This window comes from Pongo abelii, chromosome X (genome assembly GCF_028885655.2).
Source record: "Pongo abelii isolate AG06213 chromosome X, NHGRI_mPonAbe1-v2.0_pri, whole genome shotgun sequence".
Taxonomy (NCBI): Eukaryota; Metazoa; Chordata; class Mammalia; order Primates; family Hominidae; genus Pongo; species Pongo abelii.
Genome location: NC_072008.2, coordinates 95311493 through 95333407, shown reverse-complemented (window position 1 = coordinate 95333407; position 21915 = coordinate 95311493).

The following is a 21915-nucleotide window of genomic DNA, read 5'->3' as shown; positions in this document are numbered from 1 at the left end:
AACATCATTCAACTTTCTATCTTTAGAAATTTGACTAATCTGGGTACCTCAAATAATTAGAATCATACAGTATTTGTCCTTTTGTTATTAGCTTATTTCATTCAGCATAATATGTTTTCAGTGTTTACCCAAGTTGAAGCATGTCTCAGAATTTCCTTTATTTTTTAAGACATTATTTCATACCATATTTTGTTCATCGATTCATCTTTCAATGGACATTTCCATTGTTTCCACCTTTTTGGCTATTGTGAATATCATTGTTGTGAACATTAGTTTATTAAGATTTGTTTACATACTTGATTTAAATTCTTTTGGTTGTATATGCACAAGTGGAATTGCTGAATTGTATAAGTGTCTGTTTAATTTTTGGAGAAACAGATTGGGTTATTGAATATTATAATATTTTTGAATATTATAAAAGCTTCATGAAAACTATTTAATGTTTAATGAAACATAAATAGTTAATGTGTTAGAATAGATACAAGTGGAAGCTAAAATTTTGTTTCATAAAAGGGCCTTTTAAATCAGTGGGGAAAGATATGTTAGTCAATAAATAGTGTCAGAACATAAATTATTTTTGTAACAAAGAAGGACTTCTATTTCATCATTCAGATTGAAATAAATGCCAGTTTAAGAAAATGTTTTAATGAGACATTTGGCACCTTTTGATAATGTTACACAAACACACAAGTGAACTTTAAAATAATCTATGAGGAAATTCCTTTCTAGGAATATGAGGTACATATTATCAATGTTCACTAATATCTGAGTGTAGTCTTCTGTTTACACAGTTTGGTTGCACTTCCTTAATCTCTTGAATTTAGGTGAGAACACAAAAATTATTTCAACAAGCATATGTGAATAGAAACAATTATAAAGGCAAAACCCTCCTTTTACCACTATGGTTGGTGATATTGTAAACGGTGGAACCTCGTTCTGCCTGGGATTTAGAATTGACATGTGTATTAAGTAATAAATGACACTTTGTTTGTCGTTTGACCCAATGAAATTCGGAGTTTAGCACTTTATTATCACCTGGTCCATGCTGACTAATAACCACTTGACATGTAACAGGAACAATCAAGAAACAGTGCTGATCAATTTAATGCTTACAATTAAATCATTTTTCACATGTATAGTCATAAAGAAATCATAATAACTAATACAAACAGAATAAAGCATGTTTCCTGCATTTTTGCTAAAAATAAACAGCTTTCATTATTCAATAAGAAAAAAATAGAAACTTAAACAAACGGCAAAGTTTATATAAAAAGTTACATAAATGACCAATTGGCATGTATCAATATTTAATGTCATTAACAATTCAAAAAATCAACTTTGGGGTAACTATGGAAGTCTATACTTTACTAAAAAGATGGACAAAGAATAAGGAGTTTTCTGGAAAAATACCAGAGTATTCATCTACTGTTGATGCAGTCTTATAGTGGAACATGTGAATATATCTGTCAAATTTTATGGTGTCCTTTCCTTGACAAACCAAATTTACATCTAAGAATAAATGTTATCGCGCTAGTCACAAAAATACAGAGAGGCACATGCTCATCAGGTGGGCTTTGACAAAGTAATGGTATAGGGATAGGACAGAGTGATGTATCATCATCAGACTACATAAAGCCTCATATCTATGCCAATATGGAAAAATCTCCAAGAAACATTTTTAAGAAGAAGAAATTCTCATAATTTGGTGGCCTACATAGATAGCATCCACTCTCTCAAAAATAGTGAGGTATTTTCTAAAATTAAATGCATAGCTGAGCTTATGAGAAATAAAGGAAATTCTTAGTGACCGGAAAAAAATAAGGGACCTGAAAACCAAATAAGCTAGTGACTTGACACCTTGGATAATGGGAATACGGTGAAGGGGGAATATCAAAAATCTAAGACCTCCTGTTACAATTTTGTCATTGGGATGGGAGATGAGGTTTTGTACCCATATGAAGTGGAGAACCAACACACGTTCCATTGTACAATGTTGACTCTCATAAAGTATTATATTTCCAGTAAAGAGTGAAAAGAGTGAACCATGGAGGAAAAAAAAATCAACCATTAGACACATGAAGGGAACAAAGAATCTCCTCTCTGATTCTGAATATGAGAAGAACAAATTTTCGACTGGGAATTTATAATACATTTAAGCCACGTATGAGTCTTGTAATTCAGTTTGTATGACACACACAGTTTGTTCTCTGATTAGTGTTATTTGGAGAAAATCCTACAAGACACATAACTTTAAAAGCCCTTGAAAATAGAAATTTAAGACCATACTTGCAAATTACTCATGAGTCAAACATAATAAAATTATTAAAATATTTTAAATTAAATAAAGAAATTAATGCACATAAACACGTGTGTAATGTCACTAAAAATATGCCAAGGCAAAATTTAGAGATTCATATTTCTACTAGCAAATAAGAAATAATTATGCATCCAACTACAGAAGATAGAAAGAGAACAACAGCAAAACTCAAGGAAAATAGAAGTATATCATAATGTTAAGAGAAAAAATAAAGAAAAATAAAATAAACAATAAGGAGATGAAAAAAGACCCAAAGCTGATGCTTTGAACAGACTAACAAAATAAGAAATTAAAACAGAAACCTTTGTTAAAATGCATTAAAATATTAAAAATATGAGAAGCCAATAATTCTGTGAGGTTAAATGTTTTAGAAATAGACACACTACTATGCATAGCCCACATGTTGGTAAATAAAGTGGATAAGTTTCTAAAATGAATGAAGCATATCCAGACTTTCTCAGAAAGAGTGAAAAAGTATAAATATTTAACAAATAATACATCATATAGGCTGGGGGTGGCGGCTCACACCTGTAATCCCAACACTTCGGAGGCCGAGACTGGTGGAGAGTTTGAGCCCAAGAGTCCGAGGACAGCCTGGGCAACATAGCAAAAACACGTCTCTACAAACAATACAAAAAAAAGTCAGGCATGGTGGCACGCACCTGTAGTCCCAGCTACTCTAAAGGCTGAGTTGGGAGGACCACTTGAGCTAGGGAGGTCAGGACTGCAATGATCCACAAGTGTACCACTGTACTCCAGTCTGGGTGAGAGTCAGACTGTGTCTCAACTAAATAAATAAACAAGTCAAAATCAACTTCCTCTCCCTTTCTCTCTCTATAAAACAAACTATATAGCTTGAACATTTTAAGAAGAAAGCTTTACCAAACTATGTAAGAGGAAAAAATCTAATATTATTTAAATTATATCAGAAAATAAAAAGATACTGCACAAATCAGCTTTGATGCCAGTATAACCTTGATACCAAAACCAGAAACAAGAAACTTAGATCTTGAAAACATAAGATGAAATCTACTTATGGACATAAACTAAAAATTTCTAAATAAGATATTTGTTAACTTAATTCAGAGAATTTATGAATGTTTTCATTTTAGAAAAAGTTTTAATGTAAATCATAACACTAACAAGTTATTTTACATATATAATGTTTGTTTGTAAGACTTCTTAAAATGTTTGTGTAAACACATTAAAAAATATAAATAATTAGAAAATAGGCAATCTTTTATTAATATATCACTGTTTTATTAATATGCCAGCAAAACATTTAACTTAATTTTTATGTGGTATATTTAAGGAATAAGACAGAAATATTTACTACCTCAATACATATTCAACATTAACCTGGATATCCTAAGCAGATTAGTGAGACAAGACAAAGAAGAAAAACGGCCTAATTTTTTTTTTTTTTTTTTTGAGACGGAGTCTTGCTCTGTCACCCAGGCTGGAGTGCAGTGGCTCAATCTCGGCTCACTGCAAGCTCCGCCTCCCAGGTTCATGCTACTCTCCTGCCTCAGCCTCCCGAGTAGCTGGGACTACAGGCTCCCGCCACTATGCTCAGCTAATTTTTTTTTGTATTTTTAGTAGAGACGGGGTTTCACCGTGTTAGCCAGGATGGTCTCGATCTCCTGACCTCATGATCCGCCTGTCTCAGACTCCCAAAGCCTAATTTTTTTGTTGTTGTTGTTATTTTTCCATCCCTCACCAGGACAGCCTCACATTTTCAAAAGTAAGACAAAAACTGTCATTGTTTTTAGATGGTCTAAATGTCTACACACGAAAACAAAAAGAATATGTGGGGCAGGCACAGTGGCTCACACCTGTAATCCCAGCACTTTGGGAGACTGAGCCGGGAGGATCACCTGAGGTCAGGAGTTCGAGACCAGCCTGGCCAACATGGTGAAACATCATCTCTACTAAAAATACAAAAATTAGCCAGGTGTGGTGGCACGCAGGCACCTGTAATCCCATGTACTCAGGAGGAAGAGGCAGGAGAATCGCTTGAACCCAGGAGGCGGACGTTGCAGTGGGCCGAGATTGCACCACTGCATTCCAGCCTGGGCAACATAGCAAGACTCAAACAAATAAATAAAATAAAATAAAATAAAATAGGATGGATTAGCTATTTAAATGTATAAGGGAAGAAAATTATACTTGTGAAAAAAAGTAAAATTAAATTTCTATATTATTGTTTTATAACGATACATGAATCTGATATATTACATTTTACAATCAGTTTGTCAATTTTTAGAAAAGATCCCTGCTTGGATTTTAATTGAGATTACATTGAATGAAGAGATAATTTCCATGGTATTGAATTTTTTTTTTAATAATGAACCTTCAATTTGAAGACCATAATATATCTTTCATGTCAACATCTTGTACTTATGTTTTATACATTTCAGTGAAGTGTTTTAGATATTTTAGGCTTTTATGAGATTGTCAGTGATTTTTAATTATGTTTAAGCTGTTTGTTTCCAATATAAAGAAATAAAATTGATTTTAATATTTTAATCCTGTCTCAGTTTTGAAAGATTCACTTTTTAATTCTGACAGTCTATTATTATTTTCTACATAGCTAAATATGTGTCCATGAATAATGAAATTTTATTTATCCCTTATAAATTCTTAGATCTTTATTTCTCTTTTGCACTTGGTTTCGTTGGTCAAGACTTTGAGTAAAATATAAAATTAGGATGACAAACTCACTTCAGTTTACCAGGCACTTTCCAAGTTTTATCACTGAGAGCCCCATGTACTGAAAAACATTTCAGTCTCTATAAAACTGAAAACCTTAATCACTCTGTAAGAGATAAGTGGATAACAGGCATTTATGTCTGTTTTTTGTTCTCATAGAGAAAAATTTTTAACATTTTACTATCAAACATGATCTGTGGTTTTGGTAGAAACTTTAATCTACTAAAGATTTCCTCTTCTATTCATAATTACATTTTTTAAATCGTAAATGATGTTAGATATCATCAAAGAATTTTTCTGCACTCTTTGATATAACCAAATAATTCATATTTTTTTCTATTAATTCAGTACTTTGATCAGTTTTTGAATGTGAAGCCAATCTGGCTTTCCTGCCATAAAACTTCTGTGTCATATTATTCTTTATAATTATCACCAGATTCCAATTTGCTAGTAATTTGTTAAAAAGTTTGCATCTATATACATAATAGATTGGTGTACGATATTTTTTTGCATTAACCATCTTTGCAAGTTTTGATATATACATGATGCTGACTGCATAAAACAATGTGTGATATATTTTCTCTTTTTCTGATATCTGACAACATTTATGTTTGAGTGATTTTGTTTTTACCTTTTTACATATTTGATTGAATTGATCAGATCCACATCGACTATAGTTTGCTTCAGGAGAAAGTATTCATTTGCAAATAAAATATTTTTAGTCAATATGGAGCTTTTTAAATTTCATATGTTCATTTTGGTAACTGTTGTTTTTCAACCACTCTGACTAATATATAATATCACATCCATTGGCTCGACTCTTTTTTTTGTAATATACTCTTAAGATGTTTTGATATTTACAAGTTATGCAGTAATACATTCCTGAATTTGTGTGTATTCATCGTGTATTCTTTTTTCTGATCAGTTTTGCAACAGTGTTACCACTTTTATTACTCTAGACTCCAAAAAACACATTAGACATGGCTGATTATCTCTGTTGTATGTTTGCTTGCCAGTTTATTGTTTTCAGTTTCTATTTCTTCTTTCTTCTTTGGATTTAGTTATATGTTCTTTTACTAATGTCATAAGGTGAATGCTTAATGTTTTAAGACAGATCATTGTATTTTTGACTTTGTGGTTGTCTATGTAAATGAATTTAAGACTGCAAAATTTCCTCTATGCACGTATTTTAGCTGTGTCTCACCAATTTTAAGATGTAGGATTTCCATTTTATTCAGTTCACAATACTTTATATTATTATGATTTATTCTTTGATACATAATACAACAGAGTATTTCCGATTTTCCAAAAGAATTAAGAGATTTTCCAGTTATCCTTTTGTAATTGATTACTAGCTTATTTTTATTGTAATAAGTAGAAGAATGGACTGTATATGATACCAATCTTACAAAATTTGCTGAGAAATGTTTTCAGCCCAGCAGATGGTTAAATGTGATAAAAGTTCTATAACCACTGGATAATAACATGTACTTTGCAGCTGTTGGGCAAAATAATATTGTGTATATCAGTATCTTTTCATTAAAGTCAAATCTTCCACATTCCAACAGATGTTTTTTGTGTTTTCTTCCTATTAGACACCCAGTCAGCTATGTTAAATCTCTCACTATGGATATTTGTCTAAATTATCTTGTTTCTGTTAAATCTTGCTATGTATTTTAAAATTTAACTTCGTAGCTCTTTGTTGCCTTCAAATAGACTGTATGTAGTTTTTTATTTTTATTTTTTCTAATTGTTCTCAGCAGAAAAGTTGTTTTGGAATAGCACACACTCCCATTGTCATGAGAGAAGTCCACTTAGTAGTATTTATACCTCTTTCATTTTTGCCTTAAAAATATTTTGAAAACCATTTTGTAATTATTTTACCTTGATATTGTAAAAAATAATTTTTACAACAAAATTTTCTGGAAAAACTCAGAGTTCTTATTTTCTATATTTATTTATCTCATCATTTTTAACTTTGGGGTCATAAATAACTACTCTGTATATTTTTGTTAAAAATAAAGTTAATCATAACATCTGCAAAAATAAAGGCAGTTTTAATACTGCCCTTCTAATATTCTAATATCTAATGCTTTCTTATTACAAATGATATCTCTCAGAGCATTCTTAAATAGTAGATATGAATTGTAATTCTTACCTTCTCTTGACTTTAATGAGGATACTTCAAGTATTTTATCATGATGATTAACAGATTATTTATTATTATTATTTTTCTAGTCCTAGTTGAGAAACTCTTATTTTTAAAAATCATTTGTTAGTATTGTAATACCTTTTCTATGCCATTCAAAAAATAATGTATTCTCCTCATCAGATTTTATAAGTTCAATGAATTATATCAATGTTTGAAATCATATTAAATCTATTTGTAATGCAGTATTCAACTTTAATTGGGAGTCTAAGGAAGATGATGGAGACAAGACACGGCTAACATGCAGCTTCCACTTGGATGGACAGAACCTGCTGAATCACACACACTGTGAACTTTTGCTCCAAGAACAACATCAGAAACATACAGGAAAACTGAAAGAATTCACAAATCCTTTGAAAGAAGCAGCATGCCACTGCAAATTCTGCAAGATGCAAAAAACTGAGTTTCCAAAGTGTGAGAAGGGGGAAACCTGCCTCCAAACACAAATGCCTATTGGTGAATTCAAAAAACCAGATCATGGGAGAAGAATTTAACCTTAGCTAGAGCTGAAATGGATTTAGAGAGCTGTGCAAAATATAAAAGTAGAAACAACAGTGGTGGAAAGAGCCTTATAAGCACTCAGAGTTTCCAGCTCAAGCCCAGGGAAGCCATTCCTGACTATATCTCACAGGGGCCCTCAGGGAAGACAGCCAGAGGAATTGGGGAGTGGTCACGGGTGAAAAAAGCTTCCAATTGAATTTTGTAATAATTTAAACTGTGCACAAATTTTCTTGAGCAGAATCCAAAGAGTGAACTGTAACTGCTACAGATACCAGCACAGGAGTCACCATGTTTGCTTTCTCAGTGGAGAAGCTCAAGGCCTGGATCAAGTTCTAAGTGGGCACTGCAGGAGCAAGACCAGCCTTGCCAACCTCATGGGAGCTGTGTGAGGCCTTTACTACTGGTGATCTCCCACTTTTCTGGCAAACTATATGGCACAGCAGAGGCAGCCATAGTCCCCTCTGGAACATAACTCCATTGGCCTGAAATGCTTTCCATTCCCTACTGTGGCCACAGCAGCCCCTGCCCAAGGAGTGTCTGAGAACAGACCTGCTTAATCCTGCCTCCACCTTATGGCATTTATCTACCCACCCTTATAGCTAAACACAAAAGATATAAACTGTTGGAAGCTTTGTGGCCCCACCCATCACCTAAGAAACCAGAATTACTACTCTGGCCAATGTTGGGCAAGCTCATATACCCCAACTACTACCTCAGCTAATGCTCTCTTGAAAGTACCACCTCCTGGCTGGAGTCCAACGAACTCAGGCCATTTCAGCAACTCATGACAGAATCACACTGCTCCCAAGAAGGAGAAAACAACAGCTAATTCCATTGCCTACAAAATCCTGGCTAACTAGAGCTCCTGAGTGTCTACCTGACAACTTCACTGCTAGCATAACCAGCATTCAAGAAAGCCAGCACACTAAACCAAAGACTCTAACAGTCTACTTCACTTCCCTGCCACCTCTACCGGAGCAGTTGCTGGTATCCACGGCTGGGAGACCTGACAACAGATCCCATCACAGGACTCTGCAGACATTCCCCAGCACAAACCTGGAGACTGATAGCCCTGCTGGCTGGTCAGACCTGGAAGAGATATAACAATCACTGCAGCTCAGCTTCCAGCAAGCCCCATCCCGAGGGGTAAAGGGGAGAGCACCACATCAGGAAATCAACCCAAGAGACAAAAGAATCTGAACAGCAGGCCTTGACTTGCAGATATTTCCACTGTAATAGCCTTCCAAAATGAGAATAAACCACAAAAGCAATTCTGATAATATGACAAAACAAGGTTCTATAACACCCACAAAAGATCACAGCAGCTCCCCAGCAATGGATCCAAACCCAGAAGAAATCTCTGAATTTCCAGATAAATAATTCAGAAGGTTGATCACTAAGCCTACTCAAAGACAAAACAGAATGGTGATAACCAACTTAAACAAATTAAAAAACATACACGATATGCATGAAAAATTCTCCAGAGAATTAGATATCATTAAAAAACTCACAACTTCTGGTAATGAAAGACACATTTAGGGAAATATAAAATGCAGTAGAAAAGTTTCAACAGTAGACTAGAACAAGTAGAATAAAGAACTTCAGAGCTCAAAGACAAGGCTTTTGAATTAACACAATTAGGCAAAGACAAAGGAAAAAGAATGTTTTTAAAATAAGCAAAGCCTTCAAGAAATTTGGAATTATATTTAATGGCTGAACCTAAGAATAACCGGTGTTCCTAAAGAAGAAGGGAAATCTAAAAGCTTGGAAAACGTATTTGAGGGAATAATTGAGGGAAACTTTCTGGCCTTGCTAGAGATCTAGACATCCAAATACAAGAAGCTTAAATTACACCTGAGAAATTTATTGACAAAAATCATCACCTAGGCACATAGCCATCAGGTTATCTAAAGTCAAGACAAGAAAAGAATTCTAAGAGTTGTGATACAAAAACATCAGATAACCTATAAAGGAAAATTTATAAGATTAACAGTAGATTTTTCAGCAGAGTCCTTACAAGCAAGAAGAAATTAGGGTCCCATCTTTAGCTTCTTGAAACAAAATAATTGTCAGCCAAGATCTTTGTATCCAGCAAAACCAAGTTTCACAAATGAAAAAAAAAAAAAAGATAACATCTTTTTCAGAAATATGCTGAGAGAATTCAACAAAACTAAGCCAGCACTACAGGAAATGCTAAAAAGACTCCTAAATCTTGAAACAAAACCTTGAAATACACCAAAATAGAACCTCAATAAAGCATAAATTTTACAGGACCTATAAAACAAGGACACACTTTTTTTGGAGAAAAAGGTATTTAAGCAACACCTAACATAACGAATAGAATAGCACCTCACATCTCAATACTACTAATGTTGAATTTAAATAGCCTAAATGCTCCATTTAAAATATACCAAACGGGAGAATGCATAAAAATCCACTAACGAAGTATCTGCTGTTTTCAAGAGGCTCACCTAACACATAAGGACTCACATAAACTTAAGGTAAACAGGTTGAAAAAGATATTTTATGAAAATTGAAATGCAAGCAGGAATAGCTATTCTTATATCAGACAAAACAGACTTTAAAACAACAACAGGAAAAAAAGATACACAGTGACATTATATAATGATAAAAAGACTAGTCCAACAAGAAAATATAACAATTCTAAATGTATACGCACATAACACTGAAGCTCTCAAATTTATAAAACAATTACTATTAGATCTAAGAAATGAGATAGATGGCAACATAATAATAGTGGAGAACTTCAACACTTCACTGAAAGCACTGGACGGGTCTCAAGAGAGAAAGTCAACATGGAAACAATAGACTTAAACTATAGCCTAGAACAAATCAACTTAACAGATATTTACAGAACATTCTACCCAACAACTACAAAATATACATACTTTTCTTCAGCACATGGAACATTCTCCAAGATAGACCATATGATAGGTCACAAAACAAGTCTTGATAAATTTAAGAAAATCACAGTTATACCAAGTATCCTCTCAGACCACAGTGTAATAAAACTGGAAATTAACTCCTAAAGGAACCCTCAAAACTATGCAAACACATGGAAATTAAATAACATACTCTTAAATGATCTTTGTATCAACAATGAAATCAAAATAAAATTAAAAAATTCTTTTAGCTTAACGATAATTGTGACAAAACCTATCACAATCATAGCATTAAAAGCTTACATCAAAAAAGTCAGAAAGAGCTCAATTAGACCATTTAAGGTCACACTTCAAGGAACTAGAGAAACAAGAATAAACCAACCCAAACCCTGTAGAAGAAAAGAAATAACAATATCAGAGCAGAAGTAAAGGAAATTGAAACAAAAATATACAAAAGGTAAATGAAACAGAAAAGCTGGTTCTTTGAAAAGATAAACAAAATTAATAGACATTAGTGAAATTAACCAAGAAAAAAAGAAAGATCCAAATAAGCTCAGTTAGAAATGAAATAAGAGATATTACAACCGATTTCACAGAAATACAAAAGATAAAAAAATACTATGAACACTTTTACGCATACAAACTATAAAATCTAGAAAAGATGAATAAATTCCTGGAAATATACAACTCTCCTAGATTAAATCAGCAAGAATTTGAAATCCTGAACAGACCAATAACAAGTAGTGAGATTAAAAGAGTAATAAAACAATTGCCAACAAAAAAAAAGTCCAGAACCAGATGGATTTACAGCTGAATTCTATCAGACATTCAAGGACGTGCCAATCTTACTGAAACTTTATCAAAAGATAAAGAGGGATTCCTCCCTAAATCATTCTATGAAGCCAGTACCACCCTAATAACCAAACCAAGAAATGACATAATAAAAAAAGAAAACTACTGACCAATATTCCTGATGAACATGATGCAAAAATCCTCAACAAAATACTAGCTAACTGAAACCAAGAAAATATCAAAAAGATAATACACCATGATCAAGTGGGTTTTATACCAGGGATGCAAGGATAGTTTAACATACACAAGTCAATAATTGTGATACATCACATAAACAGAATTAAAAACAAAAATTATATGATCATCACAATAGACACAGAAAAAGCATTTGACAAAATCCAGCATCCCTTCATAATTAAAACCCCCAGCAAAATTGGCATGGAAGGGACATACCTCAAGGAAGTAAAAGCCATCTATGACAAACCCACAGCCAACATTATATTGAATAGAGAAAAGTTGAAAGTATTCCCCCTTGAGAGACAGGACTAGCTGGATTTCCTAGGCTGACTAAGAATCCCTAAGCCTAGCTGGGAAGGTGACTGCTTCCACCTTTAAACACGGGGCTTGCAATGTAGCTCACACCTGATCAATCAGATTGCTCAATAAATGCTAATTAGGCAAAAATAGGAGGTAAAGAAATAGCCAATCATCTAACGCCTGAGAGCACAGTGGGAGGGACGATGATCAGGATATAAACCCATGCATTCGAGCCTGCAACGGCTACCCTCTTTGGGTCCCCTCCCTTTGTATGGGATCTCTGTTTTCACTCTATTTCACTCTTTTGCAACTGCACTCTTCTGGTCCGTGTTTGTTATGGCTCGAGCTGAGCTTTCCCTCGCTGTCCGCCAGTGCTGTTTGCCGCCGTCACAGACCAGCCGCTGACTTCCATCCCTCCGGATCAGGCAGGGTGTCCACTGTGCTCCTGATCCAGTGAGGCACCCATTGCTGCTCCTGATCGGGCTAAAGGCTTGCCATTCTTCCTGCACGGCTAAGTGCCTGGGTTCATCCTAATCGAGCTGAACATTAGTCACTGGGTTCCACAGTTCTCTTCCGTGACCCAGGGCTTCTAATAGAGCTATAACACTCACAGCATGGCCCAAGATTCCATTCCTTGGAATCCCTGAGGCCAAGAACCCCAGGTCAGAGAACACGAGGCTTGCCACCATCTTAGAAGTGGCCCACCGCCATTTTGGAAGCGGCCCACCATCTTGGAAGCGGCCCACCATCTTGAGAGCTCTGGGAGCAAGGACCCCCTGGTAACACCCTGAAAACTGAAAGAAGACAAAGATGTCCACTTTCACCACTTCTAGTCAACATAGAACTGGAATTCCTAGCCAGAGCAGAGAAGAGAAAGAAATAAAGGGCATCTAAATCAGTAAAGAAGAATTCAAACTGTGGCTGATTGCCAAGGATATAATTGTATACTCAGAAAACCCTAAAGACTCATCCAAAAAGCTTCTAGACCTGATAAACAAATTCAGCAAAGTTTCAAGAAACAAAATCAATCTTCACAAATCAATAGCACTGCTATTCACCAACAAGGACCAAGCTTAGAATTAAATCAAAAACTCAATCTCTTTCACAACAGCTGATACACCTAACCAAGGAGGTGAAATATCTCTACAAGAAAAATCACAAAATACTGCTGAAAGAAATCATTAGCTACACAAACAAATGGAAACACATCCCATTCCCATAGATGGATAGAATCAATATTGTGAAAATGACCATATTACCAGAAGCAATCTAGAGATTCAATGCATTCTGGTACATCTCAATTATCTTCTTTAGATGTTTAATAATATTCTTAGCATTTTAATGCTATAAATACATATATAATTTTTATTTTATTTATTTCACTTTTATTTTTCTTTATTTTGGCTTGATTTACAAATAAAAACTGTAAATTATATTCATCAACTGCAGAGTTTTTGAAGCATTTTTGCACCCTACTTCATTATGTTGCTTCAGTATTTTCCATCACTATCAATTTTGAGATTTTTTTCTTTATGAAAAGTGGCATTTTCACAAAAATAAAGATGATTGTTGGCTAAATTACACAAATTAAGAACTTGTTATTTTCTCAGTTATACCTAAAATCTCTTACAGTAGGAAAGTATAATATAGAATTGAATTACTTTAAAGTTTAGGCTGATCAAAAGGTGAAAACCTCAGGTGTATGGAGTGGCATTGTTCTACGGAAGAGTAAAGTTTTGTACTAATATTTAGTAATAAATAAATCTGCCGGGCATGGTGGCTCAACGCCTGTAATCCCAGCACTTTGGGAGGCCGGGGCGGGTCAATCACCTGAGATCAGGAGTTCAAGGCGAGCTTGACCAACATGGTGAAACCCGGTCTCTACTAAAAATACAAAAATTAGCTGGGCATGGTGGTGGGTGCCTGTAATCTCAGCAACTGGGGAAGCTGAGGTAGGAAAATCACTTGAATCTGGGAGGTGCAGGTTGCAATGAGCCGAGATCCCGCCATTGCACTTTAGCCTGGGCAACAGAGAGAGACTCCATCTCAAAATTAATTAATTAATTAATTAATCCACTAGGTAATGTTGGGAGAGAATATTCAACACAATATATCATTTTGCTACACAAACATCATTCTGATTCTGTTTTCATCAATGCATGTATTTTAAGAAAATGAAATTAAGAAAAATATTTTGTTAAACTGTCCAAAGTTAAATAATGCTTTGTTTGATTACCTTGGATAACATGCATTGTTAATCCAAGAGGACAATAGAAATTCTAAAATTCTTTAGAAAAATTATGTTTGAAATTAAGATCACTTGAAAATCTTGATAATGAAATATACATGTTTTGCTAAAATTTAATGTTTCTGACCAAAACAATGTAATTTAGAATGTTTCAAAAATAAAATTCTTTACATACAAATTATTTTTATAAATGTGCTTGTAATAATAAATAAAATTAAAACTTGATAAGATTTAAAGTGCTTGGTTTCTCTATGAATAATTTAGAAAAATATATTTGTAGGCAATTTGTCTGTCACATCAACAAATATTTATTTGCTATATATTTTTGAAAATTGTCTTCATGATATTTCACATTTGTGTATTACATACAATCATAAAAAATACAATTAAGTCGTTAGGAAAAGAATGTTCAAAAAAGCATCACAATAACTTGAATTTGAATTTTAAACATGTTGATTTAAATAACCAAATTTGAATTTGTATTTATACAGTATAGATTTTAAGCAGGTTTCTAAGTATGTGACATCCCAATGTTTCCCATTTAAAAGTCTTGCAAAAGATGTATTCTTGATTTTTAATTATTATATTCACTTTTGTATCCTACTCTTGATTTGGTAGCATAAAAATAATAAAAATTATTTCATCAAGAACAACTGTCATGCAGAATCCCAGAGAAGTTGTAATTTTAACATAACATTTCACTGAAATACAGCTTAATTAATTCACTGCTGATCATTTTTATTATAATAGGGTAACATTTTACTTAAAGTTGCTACACAGATAAGGAAACACTGTATCCAGGTAACTGGAGCATTTACCTGCATTTTTTTTCTGCCTTTTTCATTATTATTATGTTGAAGATGAAATGGTCTAATGAGGAAAATAAGTCAATCAAGATCAACTACTATTTATTTCTTCAGTTGTAAACTGAATCAAGTTGAAGCAAATTTATCAGATTATTTAATCTTAAAAAAAGTTTCTAAACACTATTTTGTATTTGAAAAAAATTGAAACATATTGCTATATAACAGTTTAGGTTTTATTTCTAAAAGGAATATAAAAATACCTCTATCAATGCTATTTGAAATATGATACTTTGATTTTTTCTGTCTATCCATTAAGATTTTTCTTAATTCTCCACTCTAGAGTATGTATCTCTTCTCATATCCTTCACATTCACTTGAGGTTAGTTATTACATCCTAAACATCAGAAATATACCCATTTATTTACTTTAATATTTGTCTACCCAGTAGACTGCAACATCTATAAAATCAAAGTACATCCTGATAGAACCTAATGGAAAGAGCCTGGGATCTGGTGCCAGCCTACCTAGTTTGTATCCTAGTTATACCACTTGTTAGATATGGACACTTGGACAAATTATTTAAACTCTCAGTGTCTCAATTCCTTATGTGAAAAACAAAGATCATCCTCAAAGAGTTGTGAAAATTTAATAAATATATTAAATATATTAAATGCTTTGCCCAACACAATGTAAGAACTATATAAATATTATTTGTTGTTGTGGTCTTAACCCTTTTTCCCAGTGTCTAGTAGAATGTTTGACACATGGGGCATTTAACGAACATTTGTTGAATAAATGCACGAATAAATACACAAATATTCAGTACTTCTAATAGTGTATCAGTGATGGTGCTTCACAAAGAGACTAAAGAGGAAAAGATTTAGTCTAGTAGGTGAAACAGACACATGAATAGGCAGAATGCTAAAAATAAAAATAAAGAATTACAATAAAGTTTCTATGGTAACACATCAGAGAAGATGCTATCCCTACCTAGAAAAACAGGAAAGTTCTCTGGACAAATATAATAGTAGTATAGTGATGAAAAACCACACTAATTTTGAAAAAATCTAGTTTTAGTAGACATTCTACACTTTCTCTTTGGAAATTTATCAATGTGAGGAGATTTATTATATTTTAGTTCTCTAGTTCTCTGTGTAAGTAATTTTTATTATCCTACCTAATTGGAGGAGGGCAGGGATTGAGAAGAGAAAATACTTGTGGAAAGTCAATATATACTATAAAACATTATGTAAGCATAAGATTTCTTTTTTGGTTGTATAAATGTCCATACAGCAAAAAAGTGCATCAGCTGGCTGAACAGCCACTACATGTTCTTTTCAACCTGTTTTAAGAGCACTCTAAATATGGTAACAGCAAATGTTTTATTATTTCAGTTTATTTCATAATTTTGTCTCCATTCATTCTTTAACTTCTTCTCGTGAATTTGTCTTTACTGGAATTCCAAATCAAACAAATTACACAAGTGAATAACTGCTGCATTTTAATGTCTAAAGAAGAAAGAAAAAAACCTTAGGTTTTGTAAACATAGTTAAAAAGCAGACTGTTGGCCTGGCACCGTGGCTCACGCCTGTAATCCCAACACTTTGGGAGGCCGAGGCGGGCAGATCACCTGAGGTCAGGAGTTCGAGACCAGCCTGGCCAACATGGCAAAACCCCGTCTCTACTAAACATACAAAAATTAGACAGGCGTGGTGGCAGGCACCTGTAATCCCAGCTACTCAAGAGACTGAGGCAGGGAGAATTACTTGAACCTGGGAGGAGGAGGCTGCAGCTAGCCGAGACGTTCCTTTGCACTCCAGCTTCAGTGACAGAGCGAGACTCCATCTCAAAAAAAAAAAAAAAAAAAAAAAAACAGACTGTTTTGCCAATGTGTTAACAGTATGTAATTCTTTTAGGATCTCATAAAAGGAGAATTTGGACAAATATAGAATGCATAAATACAAATCTGTAAGAATATATTTTACATTATTTTCTGGTATTTTTTAAACAATAAATATTTAGTTTGAAATAAAGGTGAAATACAGATTAAGATAATTTCAAGGCTTTAACTCTTAGATCAGCCAAAGGTTTCTACTGTGTTGATCTGGTGTTAGACACTATTTACGTTTCAAGTGAATAGTTTTAGATGAATCTAATTAAAAATAATTTCACACTTTCCAAAACTTTTTTTTTCTGGTATCCAGTAACTTTGAAAAACATTTGTAGTCTCTGGATGCCAGATGAGTCTAGCAATGAGAGAATCAGCAGATAACAATTTGCCTAAGGGAAATTTAACTCCCTAAATCATGCTTTGCGTGGAAGTATAATTAGCCATTTGCTCACATTCTGTGTCTGTTCGCTTACTTGCTTATTTAAATGAGTTGTCATCCTTTCTATTACAAATCACTATTTATTTTGGACTAGAGTTGTCTTATCTGAAGCTTATCTTAATATTTTCAGAGTACCTTGGAATACCCTAATATATGCTTCTTCATATTTTCAGCTAAAACTCTGCTCATTAGTCTTCTATATATTAAGATATTAAACTTTACTTCATAGCTTTTCTAAATCACAGAAGCCTGAACATAAAACACTTGAAACTTACAAAATGCTATGTTCTTAGACTTTGATTAGAAGGAGCTTAGAAGTTGTCACTCTGACCTAACAAGTAAAAAGATAAACAAACTGAAATAGCAGCAACTCTTTTTGTCTCTGTCAAAGAAGTGAGGTCACGAGGCAACATACTGCCTAAAAAATTGAAGGGATAGACAAATGATTTGTAGAAAATTACAATTTATCAGAGCAAAAACCAAACAGCAGAAACCTCTGCAAGAACCAATGCCAGGGTAGGAAAAGCTAAACTATAATTGAAGAATTGGTGAAGGCTCAGTGTGGACAAGCCTGAGAGTTAAAATTTTCACAGGGACCTAGTCATGGGGGGGCAGGGTTCAGACTTTAGAGAGTTTTTTCCTCAGGATCTCAACCAGGTTGTCACAGGGAATAACAGAGAATAATCCCCTGATGCTTCTAGCAGGTATTGGGATAAAGTAATCATTTGAAAATATGCCAGAATAGTCTGTTCTCCTTAACATGGCCTGCTCTCAAAAGAAACAATTTTAGCAAAGCCCAAGTTATTTATTTATTCATTTATTTTTAATTTTTTTTTCAGAAGCAAGCCAATTTAGGGAAAGGAAAATATCCAATTTCAGTCTGCCCCAGCTATCCTGTCCCAGTAAAGGTTGGGGAACTAATAAACACTTGTGAAGTTTATAGTCAAGAGGCATGGGCTCATTAAAAGAATGAAACAGAATCACAGGGCCACACAGTGCTTCCTTCTGCCTCATACCTTACCATCATGTTACCAACGGCCTACTTGCTGCAGTTTTCTCTACATGGTAAATTATGTGTGGCTCATAAGAAAAAAAAAAAATCCAAGACGTACTAAAGGGTAGAAAACACAGTTTGAAGAGACAAAGCCAACATCAGAACCAGAATCAGATACTGAAATTATCAGAATGGGAAATTAAACACTTTGATTAACATGGTAAAGGACTTAATGGATAAATTAGCATGTAAGAACAGATGGAAAACGTAAACAGAAAGATGAAAATTCTAAGAAAAATTTTAAAAAGTGAGAGATCAAAAGCACTGGAGCAGAAAGAGATAATGCCTTCGATGGGCTCATTAATAGACAACTTGGGTGAGGATATGCCAATCTTTGAGCTTTAGGATATGCCAAGAGAAATGCCAAAAACTGTAAAGCAAAGATCAAAAAGAAAAATACAAACAGAATAAACTGTGGAAAATTATACAAAAGACGTAACATTGATGTACTGTGAATTGCAGAAGGAAAAGGAAAAGAAAAATGAACAGAAGAAATATTTGAAACAATGATGATCAGATACCTAACCCCATAGTGTCATAATGCATGAGGCAAAACCTAATAGAACTCCAAGGTGATATAGAAGAATCCACAATTATAGCTGGATACTTGAATATCCTTATATTAGAAAAAGGCAGATCAAGTGTGTAGAAAAACAGTAAGGACATAATTGAACTGAATAGTACCATCAATCAACTAGGTGTAATTGACATCTATTGACTATATCCAACAACAAAAGAATACATATTCTTCTCTTTTTATTTATTTATTTTTTATTTTTTTTTGAGATAGAGTCTCACTCTTACCCAGGCTGGAGTATAATGGTATTATCACGAATCACTGCAGTCTCCTGGAGTCAAGCAATCCTCCCACCTCAGCCTCTTGAGTAGCTGGGATTACAGGTGCATGCCACCATTCCTGGCTAATTTTTGTATTTTTTATGGAGACAAGGATTCATTATATTGCCCAGGCTGGCCTTGAACTCCTGAGCTCAAAGAATCCTCTCACCTCAGCCTCCCAAGTGCTGGGATTATGGCCATGCTTGGTCTTACATATTCTTCTCAAATTCTCATGGTACATTCACCACGTTTTAGGCCATAAAACACCCCTTAAAAATTAAGAACAATAGAAATATTAGCCGGGTGCCGTGGCCCATGCCTGTAATCCTAGCACTTAGGGAGGCCGAGGCAGGCAGATCACCAGGTCAGGAGTTCGAGACCAGCCTGGACAACATGGTGAAGCCCCGTCTCTACTAAAAAAGATACAAAAATTAGCCAGGCATGGTGGGACATGCCTGTAATCCTAGCTACTTGGGAGGCTGAGGCAGGAAAATCGCTTGAACTCTGGAAGGGGAGGTTGCAGTGAGCCAAGATTATGCCATTGCACTCCAGCCTGGATCACAGAGCGAGACTCTGTCTCAAAAAAAAAAAAAAAAAAAAGAAAAAGAAAAAAGAAAGAAAGAAAAAAGAAGAAACAAAGAAAAAAAAGAAATCTGACAATATGACAATATCTGCTCTCAGAAAATAATGGAATTAAATGAGAAATTAATAGAAAACAGAAAACAGATAGCAAGGAAATTCCAACCTAGCTAGATACTAAATAACACTCTTCTAAATAACACATGGGTGAAAGAAGAACTCGCAAGAAGGATTTAAAAATATTTTGAACTAAATAAAAATTAAAATACAGGCTATGAATATTTGCAGGTTACAGCAAAAGCAGGGATTAAAGAGAAATGTATAACACTGAATCCATATGTTTGAAAACTTAAAATATCTAAAATCAATCATCTAAGCTTCCACCTTAGGAAACTAGAACAATAAGAGCAAATTGAATCCAAAGTAAGCAGAATAAATGAAATATTAAAAATTAGAAAAGATATCAATAAAATTTAAAATGGGAAATCAATAGAGAAAATAAACAAAATTCAACTAATTTTCTAATAAAACCAATAACTTGATTTTGAAAAAAAATTGGATAAGCCTCTAGACAGGATAACTAACAAAAAAGACACACGTTATTAACATCAAAAATAAAATAGAGGACATCACTACAGATACCATGGAATATTAAAATAATAAAAATAGTGTGAGCAACTCTATATCCACAAATTTGATAACCTAGATAAAATTGATAAATTCATTGAAAGACACAATCTTCCAAAACTCACCTGAGGGGAAATAGACAATTTGAATAGGCCCATGTATATTAAAGAAATTAAATCAATAACTATTAATCCTCCAAAACAAAAAGCACCAGTCCCAAAGATGTTCACTGATGAATTCTACCAAACATTTAAGAACAGCACTATAACCAATTTTCTGCAATCTCTTCCAGAAAATAGAAGTGTGGAGTCCAAATTCTAATTACTCTGTGAAGTGAACATTATCCTCCTACCAAAACAAGCCAAAGGCATTACAAGAAAGCTACAGACCAATACCTTTTATAATCTTATGTGAAAAATTCTCAAGAAAATATTAAAATATTGAATCTAAGAATATATAAAAAATATACACTGTGATGAAACAAGGTTTATTTTAGGTATGGAAAGCTGGTTCAACATTCAACAATTAATTAATGTAATCCATTACATCAACACACTAAAAAAACCATGATTATAATAATATATACAGATAAAGCATTTGACAATTCTAAATGCATTTATGACAAAAACTCTCAGCAAACTAAGAATAGACGGGAACCTCTTCTACATGATAACACCTAAATGAATCCCTACAACTAACATTGTATTTGTGATAAAGTAGGAGTCTTCCGTTTAAGGTCAAAAAATGAGTCTAAAATGTCTCCTCTCACCACTTCTTTTCATCATCGTACCGAAAGTCATAGATAATTAAATTAGACATGAAAAGTATATGAAAGGCATACTAAAATTAAGAAATACACATAATACTGAAGGAAAAGAAAGAAGTGTGTTTTTTTTACAGATGCTATGAATTAACAAAAACCTCCTGAAACTAATACTTAATTCCTGAAATGTTGTGGTGTTACCAAAATCTGCAAGAATCCCTGGTTTTTAGGCTTACTTGGAGAAGTATCCGGCCAAGTGACTGATTTAACCAAAAAGATGATTTATTGAAAGAAAATAGAGAACACACAACTTATTTAAAGAGACAGTACACTCTGAAAAGATGAAGCAAAAGGGCTGCTGAAGGGAGTGAGCCAGTAGCAGCCTGACAGTTCTGCACTGGGTTTTTATGATGTTGGACTTTTCCTGAAGTTTCTGCAGCTGTCTTAAGTCTCTACCTTTTTTATTGGTTTAGTTTTCTTGCTTCTGCCCTAAGTCCCCTCCTTTTACCTGCCTAGTTCCCACCTAGGCCTTGTGAGACCCTTCCTTACTATTAGTTGGTGCCTATGTGCAGACCCAGTGTTGGATACAAATTGTGCCTGTGTTATCTCTTAGGAATCTCTTCTTTGCCCTTTGCCCCTACTTAGGCATGTAGCTAGCTGCATTCTGGCAGGTTACCTGCAGAGTTATAACTGCAGAGTA